The following is a 17627-nucleotide window of genomic DNA, read 5'->3' on the forward strand; positions in this document are numbered from 1 at the left end:
CGGCCAACGCTGTTCTGTTAGAAGCTGTTGTGATCTACATTAGTAGGGTTGCCAGCTGTGATTATGCATATTTCTGAGGGTTTCATCGCATGCTTTGCCCTATGGTTCAGCCATTAGGCAGCCAGCACATTCATTGTGGCATACTGCCTTCCTATACCAAATGGAAACCAAAAAGATTCATTACCCAATTAGAGGATGCTCGAATGTTGTGCTAATATCCTCCGCAACCCCCCACCACCCCCGACCCCTTCCCACTCCAATATTCAATATTCCTATCTGGGAAAAAGAAATATTTCAAATAAATGACAAAAATAAAATGTATTTTTTAATGTCACAATAGAATTTCTCCAGGGTTGCACTGACCGCAATGACCTGGAGATTGCTTTTCAATTCCTGGAGACATCAGGCCAATCCAGGAGGGCTGGAAAGTTTATACATTAGAGCAGATTAGGACGACTGCCTCCACCCAATTATCTCTGAGGCCTTGTGGCAAATCACCTGGGGCGGGATTCTCTCAGCCCGGGGCCAGGCCGAGAATCCCCGCAACCGGCGCGAATCGCGCCACGCCGGCACGCAATCCCCCCCCCCCCCCTTGCCGATTCTCGGCCCGGGAGGGGCCGAGCGGCCGTCGTGAAAACGGCAAGTCCCACCGGCGCCGTCCACACCTGCTTTCAGCCGGCGGGACCTCGGTGTGGAAGGGTCGGGGGGGGGGCCTGTGGGGGGAGTGGGGGGGGTCCGAACCCGGGTGGGGCCTCCGATGTGGCCTGGCCCTCGATCGGGGCCCACCGATCGGCGGGCCATCCTCTCTGGCTGGGGGCCTCGTTTCTTCCGCGCCGGCCCCTGTAGTCCTGCGCCATGTTGCGTCGGGGCCAGCGCGTTAAAGGAAGCCACTGCGCATGCGTGGATCCAGCGGCGCCCAATTCGTGCCGGGATCAGCAGCTGGAGTGGCGTGAACCGCTCCAGTGCCGTGCTGGCCCCCTGTAGGGGCCAGAATTAGTCGTCGGGTCGGCCTGTTCATGCCGTCATAAAACGCGACGCCATATACGACGGCGTGGACAATCTGCCGCAGGATTAGAGACTCCTGCCCCTGATCTCCCTCCTAATACCATCACTCGATGAAACAAGATAACCCACTACATGCATAACTATGAATGCATAACTATGAAGGGGCTGGTTTAGCACACTGGGCTAAATCGCTGGCTTTTAAAGCAGACCAAGGCAGGCCAGCAGCATGGTTCAATTCCCGCACCAGCCTCCCCGAACAGGCGCCGGAATGTGGCGACTAGGGGCTTTTCACAGTAACTCCATTGAAGCCTACTTGTGACAATAAGCGATTTTCATTTCATTTTGATTTCAATGCAAGCATGCATCCAACCATCCATGCCTCAGCATGTCAAAGCACTATCATACCAAACTGCACAGGGTCAGAAAGGTTGCATGTTTAATCAGTGTTAATCATTTGGATATTTTTGGCAGCCTAGATGAACAGTTATTGCTTGAAGGTGCTAGGTGCATTTTGTGTAGAAATAGAAAATTACAATTGATGTTGGAAGGAAGCCACTTAAAAAATGATAAAATTTTATGTTTATTATATTTAAGTTATGTCATTTATTAGGTTTTTTTTCTTCATGGGGGTGAGCACCACTGGCAAGGCCAGCATTTGCTGTCTATCCTTAATTGCCCTCGAGAAAGTGACAGCGAGCCACTTTCAGTCCATTTGATGTATGTATGCCCAGAAGGATTTAGCAAAGAAATTTCAACTTCGACCTAGTGACTGTCATGATATAAAGGCACTAATCACTCAAAAGGATTGGATAAGCACGCTGTTGGTTCATTGATTTTGATTCAGCACAGAAAAACATTTTTACAAAGGCAGCAAGCTTGAAGACGTCAGCAGCAGAACTGTATATGTGTGTGATTAGCTCACAGACCTAAGTGGAACTGAGACTGAATCACATGACACACTTCCCTTCTAGTGATGGGATGTTACAATATCTTAAAGGCATAATACAACACCACTTTCTTTTTAAAGATATATCCCCCCCTTCCAAAGATGTATGACTATTCACAATACATATTCATCTTTAGTTACCATTACATCAATATATCGGACTGGTGAATCTATGAGTTAGGGCAGCATGGTAGCACAAGTGGATAGCACTGTGGTTTCACAGTGCCAGGGTCCTAGGTTTGATTGCCCGCTGGGTCACTGTCTGTGCAGAGTCAGCACGTTCTCCCCGTGTCAGCGTGGGTTTCCTCTGGGTGCTCTGGTTTCCTCCCACAAAGACGTGCAGGTTAGGAGGATTGGCCATGATAAATTGCCCTTAGTGACTAAAAATGTAAGGAGGGGTTATTGGGTTATGGGGATAGGGTGGAAGTGAGGGCTTAAGTGGGTAGGTGCAGACTCGATGGGCCAAATGGCCTCCTTCTGCACTGTATGTTCTATGTTTTCCGAAGCATAAGAGGTAATTAACTGATATGCCCTGATCTTGTGATGGTAACCATGTCTGAAGGTGCCTTTAATTGCTCATTGTGATCTGTGGGATTTTCATTCTTGGTTGCAATTGGGATCTTGTCCTAGATGCAATAGGACTGTATGGTGGTTGAGGAGCTAGAATGGATCTGATTTGGCTTCGGTTACGTCTCATTGTTGCACCTTTGAATGTAATGGCTACATAGGACCTTGGTTCTGAACAAATCCTTGGCTGGTTACCCAGTTCTTCTGTGGGATCCTGGATGTGAGCTTAGTGCCCAATGTAGCCACCTAAAGTGGCTGATTCACGAGTAAAATGGCCAAACCCCGATGTAAAATGGCGAACGAAAGAGGCTGATGGGAAAATCAGCCAACAGGACTCAAACGGACAGCTGCAGACAGAACAGTGTATTCGGCTCTGGGGAAGTCAGCCCAGACTGATACCTGCAACCATTAGCAGCACATCAACCCAGCCATCTGCATTTTAATCGGCCATCCCCGGGAACAATTGCTACAAATTAGCAATTGAAAGCCGATCCAGACCTTTCGGCGCCAGCAGTGGCCGAGACAAAGAAAGGTGGACGACCACCCCCCGATCAAAGAATCGCCCCATTATTGAAGCATATCGAACCCAGTGATTGGGACCAAGTCCAATCACTTGGGACCAGAGTCAAGGTCCGCCCTGAGAGGCGGGAAGCCCCTAGGAACTATAAAAATAGGGGCTAAGTTCAGATCAACCCTTTTTCTCCTACTCGCAACCTTCGAGACCCTTCGACGAAAGAACAAGTAAGTCTTACTCCAGCGATCGCTACCAGATAGGTGTTCCAGACTATCGACCCGTACCAGCCTTTTTGAATCCCGCAGGCCAGACCCAATTCGATAGACCATTTGTTTCCCTGACCTGATGGGCCATCACCAAAGTTAAGTAATGGCCTTTAGTGGTAGGTAATAGTCTAGAAGTAGGATTATTGTATAAGTATTTGTTGCTGTATATAATAAATGATCGTTGATTTAACATTTACTAAGCGGTGTGCTGCATTATTAATCATTACTTGAGCTTGAACCACGTGGCGGTATCAGAAAGATACCTGGCGACTCGTGAGCAAAGGTGACAGAATTAGAGCTAATAAAACTAAGGCTAATAAGAGCAACACCAACTATAAACGTAGCAATCTGAATCCCCATTTCTAATAAGCACGTTGGTGGCATACTTCAGACTGTTGAATACCAACCCTTTATTACATGCCACATGCATTAATAAGTGCTGATTATGATCACGTCTTGCTTTGTTATTCCCACAACAGTAATGTTGTCGACGATACAGGTACATCCTGGCAAAGTGCATGTGATGCGGTCCATGTGAGCTTGAAAGAGATCCAGGCTAACAGAAAGCCTATAAGGAAGTAATTAAAACAAGTACTGTCCAAATGGCTTACGAAATGTAGCAAGCTCTTGGGACTTCTCCACAAGATTCTCTGACCCGTAACCATGCTTGGCATTAAGCTTTAAAAAGAATCTTACATTTGCAAATCTTGGATTTAACTTTTATAATGTGGATATTTTGTAAAGCCAACGTTTCAAAGTTATGTTTCAACATAATGGATCGAGATATACTCTCAATGATCTGTCTCCTTTATGGCGTACGTAAGTGTAAGTAAGCTGCACCAATTGGTGTGCTGTTGTACTCTTCTAATGATTCCCTCTTTCTCCATCTTGTCTAGTTCGACCTTCAATTTGTCTTGTAAGCGAATGATGCACTTACATGGTGAATCAATTAACAAATGCATTATCCTGCAAGTTTAATGTTGCAGCTCCCTTGAAACTTCCAATTTTGTTGATGATAGGTCATGAACTGAGTTAAAGGGAGCAGTTTCTGAGGTTGAACTGCCTTGAGGTCTGACTGATTGCATGTATTGTCACTAGTGCAAAGTCACGGAATGCCAATAGGAACTCAAAGTGTTAAAATAGTACACTGTGTTGTAAAGTTTTGTATTTTCGGCAGAAGAACCCAGATTTATGGCACCCAAGAGATTGTTTCAATTGGTTGGCTGGTGGCCAATGGATTGGTCAGGGACAATATTCTGCCCAGCAACTGATAGTGATTGGTTCCTGTCAGGTGGGGGTTTTCGTGGAGAACCCAGGAGAAGCCACTGGACCCGCAAGGTGGAATCAGCTCTCTCTCTGCTCTGCTGCCTACTGTTTGAAGGCAGGAGCTTTTAGATCCTGAAAGAAAATGCTGTCTCTCTCTCTCTCTTGAATGTTGAACACCTGCTAATTCTGTGAGCCTACAGCAAAAACCATTACAAGCTGAAAGAAAAGATAACATCCAACTGAAAGTCTGGACTGAAGAAGAAATTAAATGGAAGATGTCCATCTGAAACAAAGACTCCGATCCTTTTACTTTCATCATTATTTTACACCCATCTTTCCCCTCTGTGTTTGTTTGCCTGTGTGTGTGTGTGTGTGTGTGTGTGTGTGGACACATATATATATATATATATATATATAGAGGGTGGGGCGAGTTGGGGGGGGGCGTTAGAGATTGGATAGTAGTTAACTAGTTGTATTTGTTGCTTATTTAATTATAGTTACTGGTAATAATAAAAAGTTTTAATATACAAACCTGGTGACTATAGTTATTGAGCAGTTGAAAATGAAAAGTTAATTTCAACCATGTTGCGACTCCGGGTGAAGTGGGGCTGGAATTGACCACGCACTGGTCCAGGGTGTTGTAACACCAATAACAAATAGTTTCCAACTTTCTTCAGGCAGCTAATTTGAATCTCGGGAAACACTTCAAATGATGTGATGACACCCAATTTTTTCGCAAGATTGATGGTGTGACACGTGTTCACCAGTCTTTGTCTCGTGGTCCACATGGTCATTTTCTGCATAGCCAATCACCTGAATTATACGTTGCTGACAGGACACAGAACGGCCATTCTTCTTGTCTGCTGTGTACGGACTGTTTGGCTCAGTGTGCGGCTCTTTGTAGCCGCATCAGTCTTTGTTCCAGTACACTGCAGCTACCAAAGGCCCTCTCTGCCACATGCCTCACAGAACTGCCAAAACTCTTTGCCTTTCCTGGTGCCTACAGAAGGCTACACCTTTCACTTATCTTGCTAGGGTTGGGTATCTTAGTGAATGCATCAACATCTGGGGTTGTATTTAAGAACTGTAAGCTTCATCGACCTGAAAGGATAGATTTGTACTTACATCCATCCTGGAGTAGTCCTTCAACGCTATGCGTTTTGGGCATGATCAGAACTTTCGAGATTGCTTCCATTGGAGTGGATGCGATTACCATCTCAATTCTGTCTGCTAGCTCTCCGTTTGAAATATTGCAGTATGTACCCCTTTCTCTGCATCTGCTGACTGTTGTCGAATGGTCATGAACTCTAGTCGATTAATGCGGAAGTTCATTCTGATACTGAATTTGTCTTCCAATGTAATCCATATCTTTCGGGGATCCTCTGGTTCTCCTGCTATTAACGCTGATGTGTTTGGCCTGTATTGACCTTCATTTCCAAATTCTATGTGAATCTTTATGGCTCATTTGTCTGGTTCAAACACTCTTGGATCAAGAAACCATAGTTCTGTATGCTGTTTAAACATCTCAAATCTGGATAACAGGTCAGCAGTATCCCAATTCAACTGGGGAATTTTGTGGACATTTCGACAATATCCCTTAGGTCTTCCTCCTCGTTTTATTCATTTATTTTTCAGTACCTCTCAAAGCCACTTGCTATAATCACACCTTCTCTAGACCGATTTTTATGAGTGATTTTTTTGTGTGTGTGACTTTTTGTCGCTCATTATCAATCTGGCCCACACGTCTTTCCAGATTGAGCTACCCTGGTGCTGGTCCTCTTGATGTCCCAGTCACAGAACTGACAGGATCTGTACCGCAAACTCACCATGAGGGATAAGACTGCTTACCAGCTATTTACATGAGCACCATCCCACCACTGTGTCTTCAAAGCTTTTTTTACCAAAACGTTGACAATCATCTCATGTCAGGTAGCACGACCCAAGACTGTTTATCACATCATACTTGTACTTAGACTTGCTCCGCACTGTTTGACTACCACTGAACACCATGTTGTGTTTTTAATAATGATCTAAAAGCACCAGTCACTCAAAAGAGATTGCATAAACACATTTTGGGTTAATTTATTTAGGCTAGGCACATTTATACAAAGATAGAAAACTTGAAGACACCAGCAGTAGAGCTGGGTTTGCTATATCTTGCTCACAGGCCAAAGTGAAATCAAGACTGGATCACATGACACACTTCCTCTCCAATGATGGCATGCAGCTATCCCTTAAAGGCATATTACAACAGTGAAGGAATGGCAATAAAATTCCAGGTCAGGATGTGTGCGGCTTGCCTAAATATAGGCCGGGATTTTCCGGCTCCACCCGCCACAAGGATCTTTCGGTCACCATAGTTCTAGTTGGCCCACTGCATTGGCCATGATGGGTCTTGCCACAGTGGGGCCAGAAAATCCCAGTCATAGTTAGAATAAGTTGGATATAGGTTTGCAAAATCTGAGCATGTTTTGTGGTTACTGTGTTCATTTGTGGCGTCTTTGAATCATTATTTATGGTCTAACAGTCAAAGCATCTGTGTAAAATAGTTTCACGATTTTTGTTGTAGCTTTAGCCTATTTATAGTTAGGGTGTTTCAGTTATTTGAAAAGTCTTTTTAAAAACATTTTTAGTGACATGATTGAATGCTGAATAAGATTTTGTAGGAACAGTACAACGTGGATGGAATGCTCTTGTTGGGTCTGTTGAGGAATTAATGGAGCAGCAACATTTTATTGAGATGGGGATAGTAGTTTTGTTAGTTGAAGTAGTGCTTTGGAGTTGCTTGTTTTGTGGATCCTGAAATCATGAATGGCAATTCGCCAAATAGTTCATAGAGTTCTTAAAATTTACAGTGCAGAAGGAGGCTATTCGGTCCATCGACTCTGCACCAGCCCTTGGAAAGAGCACCCCACTTAAGCACACACCTCCATCCCATCCGCGTAGCCCAGCAACCCCAGCTGAACTTTGGATACTAAGGGACAATTTAGCATGTCCAGTCCACCTAACCTGCACATCTTTGGACCTTGGGAGGAAACCGGAGGAAACACACACAGACATGGGGAGAAACTTCAAACTCCCCACAGACAGTCACCCGAGGCCGGAATTGAACCTGCGACCCTGGCAGCAATGCTAACCCCTGTGCCGCCCTCAATACCACACTTAATAATGGTCTTGAATGGAATGAATGTTTTCAATTTCTGATTTTGAGCGCATCATTTTAACATGCTTGTGCTAAAAGCGATTATTATTATTAATGTTGTTTATGGTATGGGAAGAGAAAAAAGAAAAATGTTAATATGTTAGGACAACTATTTGTATCTCTTTGTGGTTTTATAGATGTGCGTCTGTTGACATGCTTTTCAGTTTACTTATGTATTGCCATGCACTGCTCTGATTTTCTCTTCATCTTTTTCATGTGTAAAGCATAGGAACACAAGAAAGAGGAGCAGGAGTAGACCACATTGTCCACTGAGCCTGCTCTGCCATTCAAAACCATCATGGCTGATGACGGGTTTCAAATCCCCCCCCCACCACCACTCCCCGGTCCTCCCTCTCTTTCCTCTTTCTATCTTGTCCTGGCAATTTCCCCCTGGCTACTGGCTATTTATTTATGGGTTGGTCACAAACAGGTCCCGGAACAGTCGGGTGAATGGCTCCCATGTTTTTGGGAAACCCTCTTCCGACCCACAGATGGTGAATTTGATTTTCTCCATTTGGAGAAATTCTGATAGGTCGGGCAGCCAGTCTGCAGCTTTAGGTAGTGCTGCTGACCGCCAGCCGAGCAGGATTCTACGGAGGGCGATCAGGGAAACAAAGGCAAGGGCGTCTGCCCTCCTCCCCATGAAGAGATCTGGCTGGTCTGATACCCCGATTACCGCCACTTTCGGGCATGGCTCCACCCTCATCCCCACCACTTTGGACATTGCCTCGAAGAAGGCTGTCCAGTACCCAGCAAGTTTGAGGCAAGACCAGAACATGTGGGCATGGTTGGCCGGGCCTCCTTGGCACCGTTCACATCTATCCTTCACCTCTGGGAAGAACCTGCTCATTCGGGTTCTGGTCCAGTGGGCTGTATGTACCACTTTTAGCTGCGTTAGGTTGAGCCTCACTCATGTGGAAGTAGAGTTGACCCTGTGCAGTGCTTCGCTCCAGAATCCAAACCCTATTTCGAACCCCAAGTATTCCTCCCATTTCCTCCTTGTTGTATCCAGTTCGGTGTCGGCCCTCTCCAGCAGTCGTTCGTACATGTCGCAGAGACCAATTTAATGAACCTCCACTGTGCCAGCTCCAATCCAAGTATATTATTTCTTAAATATTGAGACTCAAACATCACACACCACTCCAGATGTAGTCTCACCAAAGCCTTGTACAGTTGTAGCAGGACTCCTGTATTGCAGCACTCCAATTCCCTTGCAATGAAGACCAATGTATCATTTGGCTTAAATAAAAACAGGAAATGCTGGAAAATCCCCAGGAGGTCTGGCAGCATATGTGGAGCGAGAAACAGAGTTGATGTTTGAATCCGTATAATGGGCGGCATGGTGGAACAATGGTTAGCACTGCTGCCTCACAGCGTCAGGGATCCGGGTTCAATTCCAGCCTTGGGTGAGTGACTGTGTGGAGTCTGTGCATTCTCCCCGTGTCTGCGTGGGTTTTCTCCGTGGGCTCCGGTTTCCTCCCACAGTCCAAAGATGTTCAGGTTAGGTGGATTGACCATGATAAAATTGCCCCTTACTGTGCAGGTTAGGTGGGGTTACGAGAATAGGGCGGGAGTGCAAGCCTTGGTAGGGCACTCCTTCAGAGGGTCAGTGCAGACTTGTTGGGCCCAATGGCCTCCTTCTGCACTGTAAGAATTCTATGATTCTTCAGTGCCACATTTCTACCTCTCTTCAGCTCTGAAGGAGTTATACAAACTCAAAACATTGACTCTGTTTCTCTCCCCACAGATGCTGCCAGACCTGCTGAGCTTTTCCAGCACTTTCTGTTTTTCTTTCAGCTTTCCAGCATCTGCAGTATTTTGCTTTTATGTTATTTGGCTTGCTAATTGCTTGCTGTACTTCTACGCTAATTTCCTGCATTCCTTGTACAAGCACACCCAACCAGAACATCAACACTTACAAGTTTCACACCTTTAAAAAAATATTATGCTTTTACATTCTTACAACCAAAATGAATAACTCACACTTTCCCACATTGTGCTCCATCTGCCATCTTGTCAACTCACTTAAGCTGTCTATATCTCATTGCAGGCTCTCTGTCCTACCCAAAGTTCACATTTTCACCTAGTTTTGTATCATCAGAAAATGTAGGTACATTTATTCTTCTAAGTCATTAATATAGATTGTAAATAGGTGATGCCCCAGCATCAATCCATGCGGCATTTCCTGCCAACTTGAAAATGTTTTGTTTATGCCCCCTCTATTTCCTGTTCATTCACCAATTCTCTAATCATTCTAATGTATTACCACTAGGTTAAGGAGCCCTTAGCTTGCCTATTAACCTTTTGTGTGGCACCTAATCAAATGCCTTTTGGAGATCAAGGTATGGTTCCTCTTTACCTACCCAACTAGTTACATTCTCAAAAAGCTCTAATGAATTTTTCAAATAAGTTTCCTCTGTAGTAAGGCAGTGGTATTGTAGCTGGACTAGTAATCCAGAGACCCAGAGTCATGCTCTGGGGACATAGGTTTGAATCCCACCAGGGCAGATGGTGGAATTTGAATTCAATTTTTAAAGATCTGGAATTAAAAGTCTAATGACGACCATGGAGCCATTGTTGATTGTTGTAAAAAGCCATCTGGTTCACTAATGTCCTTTAGGGAAGGAAATCTGTCATCCTTACCTGGTCTGGCCTACATGTGACTCTAGATCCACAGCAATGTGGTTGACTCTTAAATGCTCTCAGGAATAGGCAACATATGCTAGCCCAGCCAGAAACGCCCACATCCCATGAACAAATAAGGAAACAAAAAAACCACGTTGACGTGTTCTAATCACACTCTGCTTTTCTAATTGCATTGTTAAGACTTCCTTAATAATAGATTTCAGCATTTTCCGAACAATTGATGTCAGATTAACTGGCCTGTTGTTCACGGTTTTCTCTCTCTGTGCTGTCTTGAAAAGTAGTGTAACATTTCCAACTTCTAATCTGATGCGACCGTTTTTGAATCTAAGGAATTTTGGGGAAATCAAAGCCAGCACCTCTGCTATCTCTGTAGCTTTCTCTTTTAGAATCCAAGTGTTTAGGCCATCAGAGCCTAGGGATTTGTGGAATGTTAGTCCCTTCATTTTCTCCAATACTTTTTCTTTGCTGATAGGACTTTCCTTAATTTCCTCACTTACTGTTCATTTCTGGTTTTGAAACTTGTGTCTTCGAATGTGAAGACAGACACAATATTTGCTCAATGTCTCTGCCATTTCCTCATTCTATGATACTTTTTCCTGTCTCTGCTTCTAAGGGACCTTTAGCTACTCTTATCCTTTTTATATATTTATAAAGGCTCCTAAAATCGGTTTTATATTTCTGGTGAGTTTACTTTCATGTTCAATTTTCATCAAATATTTGGAGGCCCCTTGTTGGTATCTGCAACACCCCATATCCTCAAACTTGCTACTATTTGTTTGCAAGATTGTCAGCCTCTTCTTTGAATCTAATACTGTCCTTAACTTCCTGAGTGAACCAAAAATGGGTGATATTGAAGTTTGCATTTCATTGGAATGTATTTTTGTTGAAAATTTTGAATTGTTTCTTTAAATGTCACTCACTGTTCATTTACCACCTTACCTTTTACTCTACTTAACCAGTTAACCATATTCAGTTCTTCTCTCATATCTATGTCATTGACTTTGTTTCAGTTTAAGATTGTTTTCTTTATTCGTTCATGGGATGTCAGCATCGCTAGTTGCTTGAAATACATGACAAATGGCTGCCATCCTGTGTAAAACCGTCTAATCGAACTTCTCAAATTGTATTTAATTTTCTCAAAGTACAAAAACTCCATGGGATCCCCCAGCCACGCCAGGGCACTGGGTAGAGAAGCTGACTTCCACTCCTACAGAACTCGCCTGCGAGCAATCAGCGAGGCGAAGGCTAAGACATCTGCTCCCGCATCCGTCTGCAGCTCCGACACCCCAAAAATGGCCTCAAGGGGACCAGGCTCCAATTCCCTTTGCAAGATCGCCGACATGGTGCTGAAGAAGGAACCCCGCTTAGGACATGACCAGAACATATGTACTTGATTTTCTGGACCCCTTCCATACCGCTCACACCTATCACCTACCCCCTCAAACACCTGACACATCCTAGCCCTTGTGAAATGTGCCTGATGCACCACCTTTAGTTGTACGAGCCTGCACCTTGCACACGACAAGGTGGTATTCACCCTCTGCAGGGCTTCACATCACCCCTCCACCTACCCCCACTCTTTCCCCCCACACTCTGCCCCGCCCCCCCCACCCCACACGCTGCCCCCCCCGCAACCTACCCCCCCCCACCCACACTCTGCTGCCCCCCCCCCCCCCCCCCCCCACACACACACACACACACACACACAAGCCTTAATCCCCTCCAGTGTCACTGTGTCTTCCACCAGAACCCTCCCATAAATTTCGGAAGTGCTCCCCTATTCCGCCCCCGCCAACGACAGTACCCTCTCTACCAATGATGGCGGCGGCATCACCAGGAAGGTTAGAAACATCTTCCTAGCAAAATTCCGAACGTGCAAGTATCTGAAACCCTCCGACTGCTCCAACACGTAGTTCTCTGCTAACTCCTCCAGACTCGCAAACCACCCCTCCAGGAATAAATCCCCCATTACTGCCAACCCCGTGTCCTCCCAACCCCTAAACCTAGCGTCCTACCTCGTTGGTTCAAACATGCGATTGTCCCTAATCGGAGTCATCTTTGATCCCCCCCGCCTTAAAACGCTGCCATAATTCCCTCCATATTTTAAAATTAAGATCAATGAGTTCATTTAGATAACTTCCACGATCATTGTTGCCTCCAATGTTTCTTAACCTTCTGAATGTAAAGAATACCAGCAGTCAAAACGTAAACAAAACCTGACACATAATTCAGCAAAATTTCCCAAGTTATTGGTGTAACTTTATATTCCACATTGCTGAACCAAACCACTCAAAATCCTTCTTCAACTTGCTTCTAGGACATAAACTTGTCAACATCTGCTATCTGTTGTCAACAACAAGCCGAAAGGAAGGGCGTTCTTCAGGGAGGGCCCTGAAGCAAGCGTTGAAGGCCTCTGCAATTGTAGAACACAGCACCTAGGAGACTAACCAACAGCTGGTAAAGCTCACACATTGAAAGAAGACACGTTCACGTGTAGGCCAAGGCTGGGATCCTGAACACAGATCTTCTACATAGAGCCCTAAGATCAGCCACTCTAATTGTCCAACACAAGGCTTAAAGTAAAAATAGTTCTGGTTTGATGTACTGCTGCAGAAATGTGATGTTGGAGCCAGTAAATTAACTGACAGTACAACGCACGCTTCAATGAATACAGTGCTGTCACAAAAATCTAATAAGCAAGAATGCTAGACAGCACAGTGGCTAGCACCGTTGACCCACAGTGCCAGGGTCCCAGGTTCGATTCCCGGCTTGGGTCACTGTGTGTGGAGTCTGCACATTCTCCCCGTGTCTGCGTGGGTTTCCTCCGGGTGCTCCGGTTTCCTCCCACAAGTCCCGAAAGACTTGCTTGTTAGGTGAATTGGGCATTCTGAATTCTCCCTCAGCGAACAGGTACCTGAATGTGGCAACCAGGGGCTTTTCACAGCAACTTCATTGCAGTGTTAATGTATGCCTACTTGTGACAACAATAAAAGATGGTATAAACTGCTCAGAGATAGACAGCATGAATTAATTAAATATATTTCATATGGGCGGCACGGTAGCTCCAGGGTCCCAGGTTTGATTCCCGGCTTGGGTCACTGTCTGTGCGAAGTCTGCACGTTCCCCTCGTGTGTGCGTGGGTTTCCTCCGGGTGCTCCGGATTCCTCCCACAGCCCAAAGATGTGCAGGTTAGGTGGATTGACAATGCTAAATTGCCCTTAGTATCCAAAAAAAAAATGTTAGGTGGGGTTGCTGGGTTATGGGGATAAGGTGGAGGTGTGGGCTTAGGTAGGGTGCTCTTTCCAAGGGCCGGTGCAGACTCAATTGGCCAAATGGCCTCCTTCCGCACTGTAAATTCGATGATAAGCCTTCCAGATTGGTGAGGTGTGGTGTTGGCTTTATTATAACTGCGGAACATTTGTGACTCAGTGAGAGCAGATTATGATGAAAGTTTAAAGTTAAAGGGCATGTATAAACCAATGCCATCAGCACACTAGCGTTCTTGTTTTATTGACATTATCAGGGACCATTTATACTATTCTAGAACATTGCTCATGGTGCATCTTTTAAATGATGTATCGCATGGATCATTAATGGGTTCCTTATTACAGCAATCACCACAGCACCAGCAACGGTGATTCCAGTAATAAAGAATTCAATGCTGCATTACTGGTATAATTCCGCAGCACAAAACTGTCCTAACGAGCCCCGTTGTTTTACCTTTTTAATAGATCTGCTGACCACACAACATCCCCTCCTGGTCTCCATTTTAGCCCATATTGCAAATGGTTCTCTTGTTTCAGGTGTTATTCCTGTTTATTGTAAATTGGCCATCATAACCCCTCTGCTCCACAAAACACTCCCTGACCCCACTGTCCTTGCAAGCTATTAGCCCATCTCCGTCCTCCCTTTCCTCTCCAAAGTGACTGAACAAGCCGCCACTTCCCAAAGAAACAAAGCACAGCATTAGTTTTCACATGTAAGCTGGTGACATCCAGCTCTACCTCAGCAACACCTCATGTGGTTTTTCCACTGTTGCTACTTTGTCAGACTGCTTATCCAGTACTGATGAGCAGAAATTTCCTCCAATGAATATTGGGAAGATAGAAGCTATTGTTTTCAGTAACCAGCTATCAACTCCATCCCTCACCTTGATAATAGTCTGGGATTAAGCCAGTTCGTTCACAACTTTGGGGTCACATTTGACTCAGAGATGAGTTTCCAACATAATATGTGTGCCATCACTATGCAAGGGTCCTTCCTGTTGATTCCTTTAGACCATAAGACATAGAAGCAGAGTCAGGCCACTCGGCCCATCGAGTGTACTCCGCCATTCAATCATGGCTGAGTTTTTTCTTATCCCCATTCTCCCCATAACCTCTGATCCCCTTTTATTTGCTGTTATCATTTTGCTACATGGATGCTTAATCGACATGTATCTTTAAGTCAAGCAGCAGAGAGAATCAGGAATTTAAAAACTTGCGACACATCATATGTTGCTGCTTCCTATGGACAGCAAGCCCCAGACGTTTCGGCACCCAAGAGATGGGGTGGGACTCAGTTCGAATGGTTGGCTGGTGGCCCATGAATTGGCCAAAAGGCCGTATTCTGCCTGGTAACAGGTGATGATTGGGTCCTGCTCGAGTGGAATGATTTTCTCAGTTTTGAATCCTGGACACTCAGGGGAATGATCTGCTCTCCCTCTTCTTTCTCTCTCACTCCAGAAAGGCTGTGAGTTGATGTATTTTTGAACCCACAGAGACCTGAATGAAGCTACCGCGAAAACCTCGAACGGAAAGAAAAGTTTGAAGAGGAGAAAAGTGCTAGAAACAACCATCTAAAACAAAGACTTTAGGTATTTTTCTAAGAATTGTTGGTTCATTCAATTGTGTTGCCACTCCAGGTCAAGTGGAGCTGGAATTGACCGAGCACTAGCACTGTGTGTTGCAACATAATTTGGGGTCTCAGGTCCGGGATCTTTGGAATGGTGGATGGTGAAGTTTGGGTCACAGTGTAAATTAGAAAGAAACATCAGGTTTAGTCAGAGGTTTACAGCATGGAAACAGGCCCTTCAGCCCAACTTGTCCATGCTGCCCAGTCTTTACCACTAAGCTAGTCCCAATTGCCCACATTTGGCCCATATCCCTCTATACCCATATAACTGTCTAAATGCTTTTTAAAAGATAAAATTATACCCTCCTCTACTACTGCCTCTGACAGCTCATTCCAGACACTCACCACCCTCTTTGTGAAAAACAAGCTCCTCTGGACCCTTCTGTATCTCTCCCCACTCACCTTAAACCTATGCCCTCCAGTTTTAGGATCCCCTTTTCCTTTGGGAAAAGATGTTGACTATCTACCTTATCTACACCCCTCATTATTTTATAGACCACTATAAGATCACCCCTAAGCCTCCTACGCTCCAGGGAAAAAAGTCCCAGTCTAGCCAGCATCTCCTTATAACACAAACCATCAAGTCCTGGTCGCATCCTAGTAAATCTTTTCTGCGCTCTACCTAGTTTAATAATATCTTTTCTATAATAGGGTGACCGGAACGGTGCACAGTATTCCAAGTGTGGCCTTACTAATGTCTTGTACAACTTCAACAAGATGTCCCAACTCTTGTGTTCAATGTTCTGACCAACGAATCCAAAAATGCCGAATGCCTTCTTCACCACCCTGTCCACCTGTGACTCCACTTTCAAGGAGCTAAGAACCCATACTCCTCGATCTCTTGGTTCTATAACTCTCCCTAACATCCTACCATTAACTTAGTAGGTCCTGCCCCGATTCGATCTACCAAAATGCATCACCTCACATTTTAAATTAAACTTTTTGACCAAGGCCTCAATATCATAGTCATCCAAGGTTCTTTACTTCTACCAGCCTTGCCCTTCACTCTAAAAGGAATGTACTGACCCTGAACCCTGGTTAACAAACATTTGAAAGCCTCCCACTTACCAGCCGTCCCTTTGCCTGCCAATAGATTCCCCATATCAACTTTTGAAAGTTCCTGGGCTGGATTCTCCGCAGCCCAGCGCCAAAATCGCGTTTGGCGCGAGGGCGAAGAATCAAAGTTTACGATGGAATCGGGCCCGGCGCCGCTCCTGTGATTCTCCGGGCCCCAAATATCCGCACGCCCGCGAATTACGCCGCGGGGCTGAGGGGCCATTGCCAGAGGCCCGCCCAGCGATACTCTGCTCCTGACCAGCCAAGTTCCCGCCGGCACGGTTATAACCACGCCGGTCGGGAACCTCGTGTGGCGGCTTCGGACTCAGTCCGCGGCCGCCCTGGTGGGGGGCGATGAGGGATCAGGCAATTTGTTGGTGTTGGTGTTGCCATCATGGCGCTCGGCGCAGCCACTGGAGGCCGCCACCGTGCGCATGCGCGGACTCGGAACCGGAAGTGCGGGGGCCCGTTTCCGCAGCTAAAGCTGCGTCAAGCACTCCGGGACCCTGCCAGCACCCTGAAAGTAAGTGAATTGGGATGTTTTTTTTCTTGGAAACTCGGGAGTGCAACGCCTGCGTTTTTACGACGGTGTGGGGACATAGCCCCATTCCCAGAGAGTCCAGGCCCCTATGTAATAACTTCAAAATTAGCCTTGCCCCAATTTTGAATTTTAACTTTTGGGCCAGACCTATCATTCTCCACAGCTATCTTAAAACTGATGGAATTATGGTCACTGGTCCCAAAGTGATTCCTCCCTAACACTTCTGTCACCTGCCCTTCCTTATTTCCCAAGAGGAATCAAGTTTAGCCCCCTCTCTAATCGGGCTATCCACATACGGAATGAAACATTCCTCCTGAATACATTCAACAAATTTCTCTCCATCCAAGCCCCTAATGCTATGGCTGTCCCAGTCAATGTTGGGAAGTTAAAGTACCCAACTATTACCACCCTATTTTTCTTGCAGCTATTTGTAATCTCCTTACATATTTGCTCCTCAATTTCCCGCTGACTATTTGGGGGCCTATAGTATATGTTTAAATTTATACAAGCCCTACCAAAATTCGAAGAGAAGTAAGTAGAAACCTTTTTTAGGTCATTTGGGAAAATAGCAACCCAAATGGAGTGGCCAAAAGAAAAGTGGACATTACTCATGCAAAGTAAATTGATGGGGTGGCACAGGAAGTTTATGCTTCACTGTCAGAGGGGTATCTAAGAATTAAGATGAGGTATAAAAGGCTATTCTGGGGGCATATGAATTGATTCCC

At 45.3% G+C, this 17627-nt stretch overlaps 1 protein-coding gene across 4 annotated transcripts in view; it reads right to left on the minus strand.

Annotated features, from left to right (window-relative positions):
• Positions 1-17627, minus strand: part of sh2b3 (SH2B adaptor protein 3) — a 271686-nt gene that overhangs the window by 86142 nt on the left and 167917 nt on the right. The gene's annotated exons all lie outside the window — the stretch shown is intronic.

The sequence above is a fragment of the Scyliorhinus torazame genome, chromosome 1, assembly GCF_047496885.1.
Source record: "Scyliorhinus torazame isolate Kashiwa2021f chromosome 1, sScyTor2.1, whole genome shotgun sequence".
Classification (NCBI taxonomy): domain Eukaryota; kingdom Metazoa; phylum Chordata; class Chondrichthyes; order Carcharhiniformes; family Scyliorhinidae; genus Scyliorhinus; species Scyliorhinus torazame.